Raw genomic sequence first — 14,995 nt, 5'->3', positions numbered from 1 at the left:
TTCACTTGCTAACAAAAAATTTAATATTCCTACTTTCAGTTTTATCAAAAAAATTTAACTTTTTTTTCAAATAATTGGTTATGAATAGTAAGTAGTCCGTTTCTGAAGTATCTTTGTTCTCTCATGGTTTTCCAAGTTATCTATAACGTCAATTAAGTCATTTAATACTACTTTGCATGACCTATATTTTCTGCATATTTACATACCCTGGGTCCAATGGACCCATAATGTATAAATCGAGAATTTAAATAGAAAAAGTATTCTGTGGACATTAACACGCAGAAATATTTTGTTTTAAAGCTTATCAGTATAATAGAAGACAGCTGCGATTATTTTTAACACTTATACTGAAAAATAAGCCACCAGTATTATCACAGACTGTTCTCGGATCAGTGGCTATAGTATTCACGAAGAACAAATCAATAAGGAAACAAGGATAATAATTTTTACAGTTGTTTCGCACCACACTGCTATGGTCTTGCCACACGTTTTGTGCATTTACAGAACACTGTCCTTTGGAGCAGGACACAATAAACAGCGACTCTTCTGATGACTGACAGTGCTGCTATTGTTACTACTGCTGTTTTGTGTTTTAGGAATAGTAATAAACTTCTCCATATCCAGGTATATGGATTTCTGTTAAGGGGGTTAGACGATCTTCTGTTTATAAACAGTTGGATCAACTCCACTGAAAGGTCCTTGATGAAAAGTCTCCTCCTGCGTAAAGTCGCTTTGTGATACATGGAATGTTGTGTTTTGTAATGAATAAAGGCATTTCGAGTGTGTACATCCCTATGTTGCACCACAGAGCCATTGGCCACCGTTTAGTTCCTCTTTGCATGTATAATCCATAATATTCACACCATCCTTCGTTCGGTTGCAAGATTTCACAATCTCAGGGGTCAGGTTTGGATACTGTTCATCTATAGATTTATCATGATGCATGGAACATAGGACTACACACTTGTTTTTCTTTCGTGATAATCGAACCATCGTCATTTCTTTTGTAAATGCAAATAGACTTGTATTTTCTGCTCTACTCAAAGTAGGCTTAATCTCTTTTGGAATTTCTGTTTTATTCATCCTCATTGTTCCCACAACAATAAGGTTTTGTCACAACAGATTTTCTGCCAATTTCATACTTGTAAAATAGTTATCTAGAGTAACATTTCTGGCTGTACCAGCAATATTGCCTGCAAGCATCTTCACTGTGGTAAGTCCCACATTTTTCTGGGGTGACTAACCTCGTTCTCTTGCTGTTTACACAGTCCTGTCAATGGCATAACCAGCTTAGCTTCACACATCCAGAATATTTTCATTCCATACTTTCCAGGCTTGTTTGGCATATACTGCACAAATTCACAATGGCTCCTAAATGCAACTAGGTGTTCATCCACAGCGACATTACTTTTAGGTATCATTATTTTCCTGCACTGTCTGGTAAATATTTTTCATACATAGTATATAGCAGCAAGCTTATCGGTTTGTAACCTAGCCTCTTTCTTCTTTTGTCATCAAATCTAATGAATCTTCTTATTGCCTCAAACCGATTCACAGACATTGTAGCACTGTATAACGGACTGGAAAATTTTCATGAAAAAATTCCCTAATTGGAACATCCCAAACCTTATCTGCGCCATTATGAAGTAAAATTACCCAGAAGGCGAACATTTCGTCTGTAGCTTCATCATTCCAGTTTATTTTTTTGGTATACAAAGTCTTCTTGCTTCTAGGTTTGTGCGTCTCACGATTTCATCCGCAATAGTTAGAGGAGTAAATAAATCCTAAGCATCTTTGGGAGTGTAAGCGATTATGCCCCTTGCTGGTCTTGGAATATTTATTCACCAAATTATGTGCAGGCATTTTATTTAGCACTGGGGGTACTAAACCTACTGCATACCATTTGGGGCAATATATATGGTAGCATTTTCACTGCTTATTTGTGCTGAGGCATTATTACCTACGTCATCGTCAACATCATTACGATCATCATCGTCACTAACATCATCATCACCACCACCACTACGTTGTCCTTCACTCAGAGAGCTGCATGCCGTTGCCTAAGGAACAATTTCACGGTTTTATTCTGAAAGGAAATCATCATCTTCAGCACCCCACTGACTAACAGCTGATTCAAAATTTGGGCTTGATAAGCGTATGCTATCTCCTTTCCTGCTCCTATTTATAGATGTAGATTCTGATATTATATCTGAAAAAATGTGAAGAAATAACCTCTCTTCTTCTGTAGACTGTAGGACTGTAACTCATTTTATTGTTTAGTGTTACAAATGACACTTACCTTTCTTCCGAGTTCCTATCGAATATTAAACACACCACTGCTGTGCAGCAGACTCCCACAACATTATACTCGTAATAATCCACTACAGTATTTCGCTCTGTTACACCACACAGGAGTACACCATCTGTTGCGAGCTGTAACAATATATTTCCTGCAATGAAAACAATGTGTAGGTGTACTAATAATGTATTCTCTGTATTTCAACAAAACGTAATCGATTACAGCCCAGTCTAATTTGATAACGCTGCAACATAAACCATAGCTATATGTATATAACAGGTTATATAAGAATGTGGTATAAAGATGACAATGTATGTAACAAAACTGATGACACGGATTTCTAATGGTACATTTAATGTGTTACTGAATACTGCAAGAGAGCATACCCGATGAGTTGGGCCACAATTTTAAGTCTTTGATATTGTAATTAAAAGTTACTACTGTCTGCAGGTCTGTTGGACTCAGGGTATGCATACCAGGTTCAAATGGTTTATTGTTAATGGGAACTTCCTTGTACCAGGTTTTGTGGTTACACATTTACCAACATGTAACTGCATACTTGGGCCAGTATTCACCACAACAGAACATGAAAGTGTAAGAGTAACTGTCGTTTCTATTAGAGCAAAACTAATGACACTATACTACTTTACAGTATGCCACTCTTTGGGCACCTTGACCCCTCCAAGCACTAAAGAAAAAAAAAAGAGATTTAAGGGTACGAAATGTCTTTCCTGTTCATATTGGGCATAAGTTGTTACATTGGCTACAATAGCTAGTACTTAGTGTCTGTTTTCCAGGCTCTTCCAATGAAAAAGGAGGTGACGAAAGGTACTCCAGAGAGTTAGGTAGAATCCATGGTACAGTTGCTGGTCTAAGGCGAGGTTTCAGAAGAGGTGCAGAATATTTCTTTCCTGTGGATGTGTAGAAATATTCACCACGTCTCTGAATGAGGTCATCAGCGAAATGGAGTTTGTAGACCTTGAAATTTTACAAAAACATTTTATTAGCTACAAGTGATAATGCCCAAGGACAAGGTTGCCACTAACGCATAGATGCTATTAGTGTCGGTTACTTTCAGAACAAATAGTTCAATACTGACTCAACATTTTGAGTTATAAAGCTGCATAAGTAAATCACAGTCCGCTAGTGATTCGGTACTTTATACAGTGAAATAGCTCTGCTACAGATTGGCATCAGGTCAACTGAAATCACGTTGTTCCTGAACAACTGGACATCATGCTAACACGAACACACGACAAGTTGTTCTTGCTCTCTGTATTAAAGCACTCATACCATGACACAATCTAAGTGACTTGTAAAGACGCTGAGCTTACCTTTGAATTCTGGGTAACATGGAAATTTTCATGATGTATTGCAGTCAGCTATACAGTTCTGCTGGAGTTCTGACATTTTAGGAGCAAAAAACACCGCTACTCGTGGCACATTTCCATAATTTCGTCTGCAACTAGGAACACCACATTTCTACACCATTTCGAATCATTGCACTTAACTGTCGCATATATCAAGAGTGTAAATAAAACAAAGTAAGAAATGCATGTAACTATGAAAACTTCAATTGGTTAAGACATGTTCCTGCAAAACGCAAGAAAACGAAATGAAATCAGCCACGGCTGGTCCTGCCATCGAGCGGTATGCCACGTAACTACACCCTGTTGCAAGTCTGCGCAACAAGATGGCAGCACGGTAAGTAGCCTCATGTTTGTCCTGAACGATCGTTACTCAACATGCAGTTTTTAGCGTATAGCTTGCCACCTGGAAACAAAACCTCACAGCATGCATTGTGACGTCACAACAGGAGTCAAACAATATCTGCACTTTGGGATGCCCTGCAACATGGATTGTCCATTTAAGTGAATGTATCATTAGTTCCTGCGTCTTGCATAAACGTAAATTATCATTTAAAACAACGTAAAATAAATATGGTCATAATTTCCTTCACTGATTCCTATTATCACTGCAAATCGCATATTATTTCGACTGTTTTTAAGTGCAGCTTTGTAATTTTAACATAGGCTCGTAGATTGACAAAACTTAAATCGTAATTTACACCATTTTGTGCTACAATTAGCGGTCCACGTATTCGCATTTTTATGTTAAAACGTATATGTTTCATCAGAATAAAACATTAACATCTCTTAATGGGAAACGTGTGCAGATGTGAATCACTAATTGCAAAATATAGAGACAGCATACCATGTTCATTTTCTATTAATGGAAAATTACCGAATTAGCTGAAACCTAGCCACCAAAATTTTCTTTCATACAAATAAACATCTAAAGAGCAGCACACAAATCAATGCAAATATTTTGGAATCTATTGATTCATGTAATGTCATCAATGAGTAAGAAAACACACATTCATGACCCTTAAAAATAATAGATATTCTGTTACACACATCAGGCAGAAAAAAAAGCACACACACAGAAAGCGAGGGGTGGGAAGAAATGGAATAATTATTTAAAAATATAAAAGTGACTTTTTATTTCACCTCATAATGCGATTTCCAATACACTCTCCTACATATCAATAAAAAAATTCAAGTATGCTCTAATGATGTTTTCCTTCTTTTAAAAAACTTTTATTTTTCTTCATAGCTGCATAATTTCTTCTCTTAATATGATTATTTAATATGATATTTACACAACAGAGCAGTATGGAACACCTGATAGATGCAAGACTATGCTCATTTTTTACTTTGAAATCCACCAAACAAATCACTGGGAATATTACAGGATGCTACCTTCAGAAGCACACACCTTTGATTTCCCTATTGGAGAAACAAAATTTGATGTTCTTTTACATTTTTTGAAAAGTTAAATAAACATATTTTACACATGATACATCTTCTTTGGGATATGCCAAGCCTCCTCGATCCTTTGCCGTTATCAAATGATCATCTTGCTTTACATCATCTGAAATAAGAAATACTCACAGTGCAATACTCACAGTGAGGTTTTTTTTTTTCAGCACTTGGTGTGAGCAGTATCCTGATATGTAGTGAAATAACAGCCATTTGTCCTCCACTATCCCTTCAACATCATTCTCATCTACCACCAAACTTAATAAATCTGGTACTGGGATATCATTTAACTCCTGGGTTTCGAAAGTTGTTTCAAAACTATATGACACGTAAATAACCACATCTCCAACTACTATAGACTGTGCTCTCAGCACTAGGTTTTTGCTCAGTTTCAAAAGCCTGTCTAAGAGAAATACGGTATTTTCCCCCACTTAATTCCAAACAGTCAGTCTATACTCTTCCAAGGAGCCAATAGGACCTCTTTTTGTCAGACAGCCAGTAACTACTGAAATCAGTCAAAGCAGCTGTTGTATGTCTTAAAGCAAAGCGTGTTTCTTTAGAAAGTTTCCTGTTATCATTCAAGCCATGCCATAAACCTATCCAAGACACAAAGCTCTTTAAAAAATCAAATATGTGATACGAATTAGAAGTTGCAGTTTCCTGAAAAACATTTCTTAGCCTCTGACCCTTAAGTAATGTTTTCGCATTCACAGTACACCACTGAAGTTTTATTATTCTTACAAATGTTACAGCACTTTAAAAATTTTGAATTCCTTTCTTCGAGCCTAGTCTCTGCAAAGCAACAACTGTCATATCATTAAAAAGCACTTGTTTAGCATCTTGCCTTTTAATTGAATTTGGAAACAGAGATTTTAAAGCTAGAGAGTTTCTCTATTGTAATAAATCATCCTTTTCAACCTCCCTCCATGCTCCCACTGAAATCAGGAAAACACAGAATCTGCTCCTTTTCATAGAACCAGTTGTTACAAATACACTTTAAAGGATGAACTGTATCCCCAAAATAGTACAGTGGGCGATCTGCAGAAGTCCTTGCAGGGTAACAGTACTTTACCTTTACTTCTGGTGGAGTGCTAAAGTTAGATATTGCTTTTCTATAAATTCAGTTACTGTCTCCCACTAACCCAACTACCTCACATCAAGCTGCTTCTAATTTAAGAATTACTTCTTTTATGTATGAGAAAACTACATAAGCCTGAATTGTTTTAAGTGGGAGAATGTATACCACATCCTTGTAAGGTGAATGTAATCTTTGTATCCTAAAAACATAAACACTGGTTGCACACAAAAAGTTGTCACTGTTGAACGCACCACCTGCAATATTCCCACCTTCGTTGTCAAGTTTTTGATGAAAGTAATAAATTCTCCTTGCAAAAATAGAATTGTAACTTAAATATACTCTGTTAGTGATATACGACGCCGCTTTCTCATTTTCTGTTAAAATATTTTATTATACAGTAGATAATCGACGGTCGCAATTTGCACACGATATCTACAATGTATTTACCATAAATGAGGTCCTCTGTTTTAAGTTAAATTAGTGGTTTTTGTTGCTAATTTCAATAGGTACTGTCTAACTTTTTTTTTGTATAACGTTATTTTTTGTTTTATCACGATTTTTCTTTATATCGCTACGCTACGTTTAGCCTAGACATTTACTGAAGAATACAGCAATTATAGCGTCGCAGATGTGTTTGACGTCAGTATATGCCTTTCAGATGGCGATGAGTTTTCGTCGCTACTTATGGTGCAATTGCTCGCCGACACTCACAAGCACGTGTGAAAGTAGTGGAAACATCGCGTTACCCCGATATGTGTAGCTCAAGTTATGAGAAAGAATAGTTAGTAATGATTGTAAACATGCGCTGTTAAGTTTTAGCCACAATTATTCACATTACTTCAAATCCAACTGTCGGCGCTCATATTTTACATTTCCGTCAACGGAGGCCGTCAGGGTATGAAACTGAACAATAACTTTAACTGTCACGGCGGATATTGTCTTAGGGTTAAGAGACTAGACAGGAATTTACAGAATTATTTACGTCTCGTTGTGCAGAAACAGAGTGCTATCAGGATTCCAGTCAGTTGCTGTGGCAAAAGCTGATGCTGATTATCATCGTAATCTTGCATTTTTGTTGAAATTTGACGCGACAGAAATACGGTGAACGTCCGAAATTCTGTCTCCGATTGTAACAAAATTTTCGACCTAGAGCTGTTTTGGGGGCACTACTTTTTGTTACATGTCATCTTAGTTGTTGCTTTACCAGATCCTTACGGACTGAAAACTAGTGAGCTGGTCTGAAATATAGTGACGATCACTTCGGACCTCCGATATCGGTTACGAAACATCTGTGGGTCCCGTCATAGCACGATACCCAACTGTGTGGGACCCATACCACACAGAACCGACAGCGGCTAATGTAAGTCTACAGAGAAGGGCAGCAGAAATCGTGAAAGGTCTGTTTGACCCACAGGAGAGTGTCACGCAAATGTTGAAACAACTCAGTGATGAGAGACGCAACCTGTCCCACGAGAGGCCGCCTACGAAATGTCGCAGGCGACTGCTAAGCGAGGAGTCCAGAGGCGCTCTCCAGCCACTACGCGTCGCTGCCGTAAGGAGGCGTCTCAGCACTCGCCCTTAACGCACTGCGTTCGCGAACGGAACGGGAAAAAATTCAAGATTTGTTACCGTGCAAAGTACTCTCTGCCATGCACTTCACAGTGGCTTGCAGTGTACGTACGGGGATGTAGATGTAGACGTGACGGTGAATATTCGGTGCTCGTAAATACGTCGCGATGTAGATACTTCCAAAACAGCAACATGTGAACATAAAGACAGATTCAATTGTTAGATTTGTCCGTGGGTTCTCATGTTGATTCTTGGATCGTTGAAGCATTTTTGAGGCGTTAGTGGTGCTCGGGAACTAACGATTAATGACCGGGAATCTTGTCACGGATACTAACGATAGAGTAGCGTTAGACAACGTCTTACTAATATTACGGTAGGTCAAATAAAGTTGGAAATTTAGTTGGAATCCTATCATTTTAAGATTCTTATTATGCTCAGCATTCAAACTACCAAACCGTCACATTATTATGCACTGTTTACGGCTCAAACGTTTGAGCTCGCGACCGGTGGAGGAGAAACCTACTGGGGCAACTCTTACGAGACCAGAGGTAAGAAAGTTGGCTACAAATCAGTTACCAGAAGTGTGGGGAGGACGCACTGGACTTCGATACGTGAATCACAAATAGGGGCACTGTGCACCCCCGTCTACGTATTGTGGCAGACGATATTTCAAACATTCATTCCGCTGTCTGTTGTGATAGAATTACGCTTTGCATCCCTGTGCGTGGATGTGTCACTAAAGTGTCAAACTATATACTGAACAAGAGCTTTTGTAGCCCTCTTGTGGTAGTGTTATTGTTGGAAGCTTTACGACACTGTTTGCGGACGATACGGCGGACTATTAGAGAGTGGCGACGCCAGAAGACAATATCGATTTGCTTAATGACCTGCAGAGGACTGATGAATGCTGCAGCCTCTGTGAGTTGATCCAGAACGTCAATGAATGTAACATATTGCGCATAGATAGGAAAAGAAATCCACTGCTGCCCAACTACACTATTGATTAAATGGTTCAAATGGCTTTGAGCACTACGGAACTTAACTGCTGTGGTCATCAGTCCCCTAGAACTTAGAACTACTTAAACCTAACTAACCTAAGGACATCACACACATCCGTGACCGAGGCAGGATTCGAACCTGCGACCGTAGCGGTCGCGCGGTTCCAAACTGTAGCGCCTAGAACCGCTCGGGCACTGCGGCCGGCTACTATTGATTACAAATTGATGGAAGCAGTATCTACCTTGAAATATCTAGGAGTAACTATCTAGAGCGACCGTATGTGGAATGACCATGTAAACCAAGGAGTAGTCTCATAACGAGAAGGATTAGGAAATGCAACGCATCCACGAAACACGTGGCTTACAAGATGCTTGTACGATCGATCCTTGGGTACTGTTCAACAATCTGGGACGTTTTACCGGGTAGCACTGATAGGAGAGAGAGAGGAGATCCAACGAAGAGCGGCGCGTTTCGTCTCGTCATCGTTTTGTCGGAGCGAGAGCGTCGCAGGGGTGCCCAACAAACTCCAGCGGCACACGCTACAAGAGAGGCGCTGTGTACCACGGAGAGTTTTGCTGCTGAAATTTCGAGAAGGGATGAGTCGGACGGCCCGTTACTTCCCCCCTCAAACACTTCGCGAAATGACCACAACGAAAAAATTGGAGAAATTAGAGCTAACGCTACCGACAATCACTTTTAACATTGGCCATTCGCGACAGGTATGGGGAGGGTCGGGATCAGTTGGCTACACGCTCCCATGCTTCAGTGTCACACTTGGGCCGTTATTCTAAATGCATTATTTTTTCCTCTCTTTCAATTTGAAATACTTAGGTCTCGTAATTATAAAACTTATCATCATTTTCTATGAATAATGCATTACTTCTTGTTTCTAATTACATATTGGACGCGAAATTCCTGTTTCCATTTCAAATACAAATAACATAACAACTTAATTTTTAACGCAAAAATGAAGAACCAAATACTCTTTATTTGGACTATTTCCATCGTTTTATACCCCAGAGGTAGACAAGTACCGTAGAAACATGAAAAACTATCATTTTCACAGCATCGAGCACATCATACAAATGCTACATTTTTACAGGAGAACTGACCTGGAGCCAACCTGCGGGATTTGGCCTGAGAACTAACAAGAAAAAAATGGTTCAAATGGCTCTGAGCACTATGGGACTTAACTTCTGAGGTCATCAGTCCCCTAGAACTTAGAACTACTTAAACCTAACTAACCTAAGGACATCACAAACATCCACGCCCGAGGCAAGATTCGAACCTGCGACCGTAGTGGTCGCGCGGTTCCAGACTGTAGCGCCTAGAACCGCTCGGCCACTCCGACTGGCCTCTACGGAACAGGAAGTAGCCTCAGCCATTTTCGTACTGCTCATTACCAACGCGACAATCAGAGCACAACACTGCAGAAGCTGTAACTGCACACGATTTTTGAAATGAAAACTACGTTGCTAAAGGGTGATTAAGAAAATCGTTGATGGCTGTTACTACATTTGAATATCTTAAAGTTTCATTTAACGTAACTTAACAGTAATACATATCTTATGTATTTTATGTTCCTAATACAGAAATAGTACCTACACTACTGGCCATTAAAATTGCTACACCACGAAGATGACGTGCTACAGAGGCGAAATTTAACCGACAGGAAGAAGATGCTGTGATATGCAAACGATTAGCTTTTCAGAGCATTCACACAAGGATGGCGCAGGTGGCGACAACTACAACGTGCTGACATGAGGAAAGTTTCCAACCGATTTCTCGTACACAAACAGCAGTTGACCGACATTGCCTGGTGAAACGTTGTTGTGATGGCTCGTGTAAGGAGAAGAAATGCGTACCATCACGTTTCCGACTTTCATAAAGGTCGGATTGTAGCCTATCGCAATTGCGGTTTATCGTATCGCGACATTGCTGCTCGCGTCGGTTGAGATTCAATGACTGTTAGCAGAATATGGAATCGGTGGGTTGAGGAGGGTAACACGGAACGCCGTGCTAGATCCCAACGGCCTCGTATCACTAGCGGTCGAGATGACAGGCATCTTATTCTCACGGTTGTAACGGATCGTGCAGCCACGTCTCGATCCCTGAGTCAACAGATGGGGACGTTTGCAAGACAACCACCTGCACGAACAGCTCGACGACGTTTGCAGCAGCACGGACTATCAGCTCGGAGACCATGGCTGCGGTTACCCTTGACGCTGCATCAGAGACAGGAGCGCCTGCGATGGTGTACTCAACGATGAAACTGGGTGCACGAATGGCAAAACGTCATTTTTCCGGATGAATCCAGGTTCTGTTTACAGCATCATGATGGTCGCGTCCGTGTTTGGCGACATCGCGGTGAACGCACATTGGAAGCGTGTATTCGTCATCGCCATACTGGCGTATCACCTAGCGTGATGGTATGGGGTGCCATTGGTTACACGTCTCCGTCACCTCTTGTTCGCATTGACGGCACTTTGAATAGTGGACGTTACAGTTCAGATGTGTTACGACCCGTGGCTCTACCCTTCATTCGATCCCTACGAAACCCTACATTTCAGGTGGATAATGCACGACCGCATGTTGCAGGTCAGGTCCTGTACGGGCCTTTCTGGATACAGAAAATGTTTAGATTGCTGCCCTGGCCAGCACATTCTCCAGATCTCTCTCCAATTGAAAACGTCTGGTCAATGGTGGCCGAGCAATTGGCTCGTCACAAAACGCCAGTCACTACTCTTGATGAACTGTGGTATCGTATTGAAGCTGCATGGGCAGCTGTACCTGTTCATGCCATCCGAGCTATGTTTGACTCAATGACCAGGCGTATCAAGGCCGTTATTACGGCCAGAGGTGGTTGTTCTGGGTGCTGATTTTTCAGGATCTATGCACCCAAATTGCGTGAAAATGTAATCACATGTCAGTTCTAGTATAATATATTTGTCCAATGAATACCCGTTTATCATCTGCGTTTCTTCTTGGTGTAGCAATTATAATGGCCAGTAGTGTACTTTGAAGAGCATAACAACACCAGTCTACGAGTGCTACGGCTTCTCATCAATCGTCGCGTTTGTGTTTGTTTACAACAAGTTTATTCTTATGACGAACGGAGTGTAGTAAACATGAGCTCTAAAATGCTTAACTGAAAAGGCTATGAGCACACGTTCAGTAGGAGAGATCATTTCTCAGCAGCGAAGATGAAAAAGTGTGAGAATATTGAAGAATGGGATACAACCCGTCGGCTTTGATCAATGATGTCACACGTTACCACACATCTGGCATTGCAAATATTTAAAAGCATAGACGAATGTTGAGAAACAAACATTTGAAGTACAGTGGCAACAGATCGTGCACATGTATCATGTACATCAATATTTCGAATGTAGTGCGCTTTCTCTTACAGTAGAAAACCCTAGTATAAAGTGATATATCTGACATTGGCATGGAGTGCCTATGTTGATATATACACGAATTTTACGTTTATCAGTTTTTTCACCTTCGTTGGTACTAGCGTCAACTGAAAAATAGGATACTAGTACTAGCGAAGCCGAAAAAAGAGACAAACATAAAATTTGTATCCTGTACTTCAGGTGACCTACATAGTCCAGTGGAAGAATACGATACTAATACCAGCGAAGGCGCTAAAGTACTGCCGGCGGAAGTGGCCGTGCGGTTAAAGGCGCTGCAGTCTGGAACCGCAAGACCGCTACGGTCGCAGGTTCGAATCCAGCCTCGGCCATGGATGTTTGTGATGTCCTTACGTTAGTTAGGTTTAACTAGTTCTAAGTTCTAGGGGACTAATGACCTCAGCAGTTGAGAACCATAGTGCTCAGAGCCATTTGATAAAGTACTTCTATCCTATATACATGTATAGGTCAGCTGAAGAACAGGATACAACCATCGTAATTCAACTGAGGTACGTGATGCCAGTTATGCGTATGTCGCTTCTTCTTCTTTCGCCAATATTTCTTCAGCTGACCTACATAGTACAGGATACGAATAGAGTGCAGAGGAAACAGCAATTAGAACGACTGACTATCAGACACAGGTATAATTCGCAAGATCTACGCAAGTGATTCAAAATTACCACCAGCATCAAAAATCGTACACATTATTTATTTCTTAATAAAACAATCATTTATTCCTAGTTACGATTATTACCACAGAAAGTAACCAATTTATTACCAATGATTCGAAAATAAATTAATATCTATGACTAAAATATGACGTCATTAGTCAAAGCCGACGAGTTTTATCCCATTCTTCGTTTGACCCTGAACACCTCCCAAAATATGGAAAACAAAGAGCTGCAATAGAAGAGATTGGTTTAACAGCATCTGAGATGACGAAGTGCTCATAGCTGTTAAGGTATGCATGTTAGAGCTCATGTTTAATAGACATTTTTGCTTCGAATGATAATTCCTGTCATATCTCTGAATATTGACCGTTGCTCCTGGGACAGCAGAAAATTGGAACGGTTATCACAAAAGAACTTTAACTATTTATCGAAATGGGAACGAACCAAGTACCGCGAAACAAGGAAAGACTACAGCTGTGGCACAGTCTTCACATGGTGATAAACATCTTAGTAAATTAGCTTACTACGCCTATTTTCACTCATTGCTTTCATATGGCATCATATTTTGGGGTAATTCATCACTGAGGAATAAAGTATTTATTGCACAAAAGCGTGTAATCAGAACAATAGCTGGAGTCCACCCAAGATCATCCTGCAGACATTTATTTAAGGATCTAGGGATATTCACAGTAGCTTCTTAGTATATATACTCTCTTATGAAATTTGTTATTAACAACCAAACCCAATTCAAAAGTAATAGCAGTGTGCATAACTACAATACTAGGAGAAAAGATGATCTTCACTGTTCAAGATTAAATCTAATTTTGGCACAGAAAGTGGTGAATTACACTGGCACTAAAGTCTTTGGTCACTTACCAAATAGTATCAAAAGTCTGACAGATAACCAACAAGTATTTAAGAAGAAATTAAAAGAATTTCTGAATGACAACTCCTTCTACTCCATAGAGGAATTTTTAAGATATAAATTAAGGGAAAAAAAAGGTTGTTATATTAACTTAAGTATGTTATTAAATTAACTTAATTATGTCATGTATTGGAAAATTTGACTCGTTCCACATCATTACGAAATATCGTATTCATGATCCATGGAACTGGTATTAATCTAATCCAATCATAACAGTCATGGCGCTCCATTTCTTTCTTGTTACCCACAGCGGTTGCAGCGCACCAAGCGGCCAGGAAGTTACACTGTTGAGTTCGGTGAGATCTTTTAAAAGCGAAAGCGTTGCGTAATTGTTTATATTGGTCTTTAGAATGGTTTTCACAAACGGAAGCGTATGTAGCGCTGCACATTGGAACAACAACAAGAAGAAGACACCATATTTTTCTTTTTTAGTTTCCTAGCATACCTAGCAGATGTGAACTGCTACATTATGGAACAGTTCATTTACAATTTTCTTGTAACCTACAAATATTTCCTATAGAATGTCGTGTTCTTTAAGAACAAAAACATCGCTAGTAAACAGAAGGAGACGTGACAGCTTGCAGAGAGGCATTTTCGGTTGAGGCGGAATCTTCTCACGAAATTTCAATCACTAGTTTTCTGCTCCAAATGCGAAAACATTTTGCTGCCGCCCACCTACATAGAAAGAAACGATCATTATAATAAGAGAAATCAGAGCTCGCACGGAAAGATATATGCATTCGTTTTTTCCGCGCACTGTTCGGAGATTGAAATAATAGAGAATTATTGTGAAGGTGGTTGGACGAACCCTCTGCCAGGCACTTAAGTCTGATTTGCAGAGGATCCATGTAGATGCAGTGGCGGATACATACGGGGTGGAACCCCCCTCCCCCCTCCCTTGCGTGGCCGATTCGTTCGTTTCTTTCGGCAGTAGACTCGACTGAATCGAGATATGAAGTAGTTGTACTAAAAATAAAATAATTGTGCTTGCATAAGGCTGATTTCCAAAATAACCCAGATTTAGTTGTACTTTCCTATGTAGCACGCGCGTCCGCGTGATCGTATTTTATACGTTTTTGTCTGGGACATAAATAGCTAACACACACCTACGAGTAAAGTCGCGACCATTCTAGTAACCTCGATTCGTTATCCTGTCTGGCATTTGTTCAAGAAAGTCGCGAATATTCTACTGTTTCCTTGTACAGAGAACCTTCGATAC

The sequence above is a fragment of the Schistocerca nitens genome, chromosome 11, assembly GCF_023898315.1.
Source record: "Schistocerca nitens isolate TAMUIC-IGC-003100 chromosome 11, iqSchNite1.1, whole genome shotgun sequence".
Classification (NCBI taxonomy): domain Eukaryota; kingdom Metazoa; phylum Arthropoda; class Insecta; order Orthoptera; family Acrididae; genus Schistocerca; species Schistocerca nitens.
Note: the sequence above shows the minus strand (reverse complement) of the source record.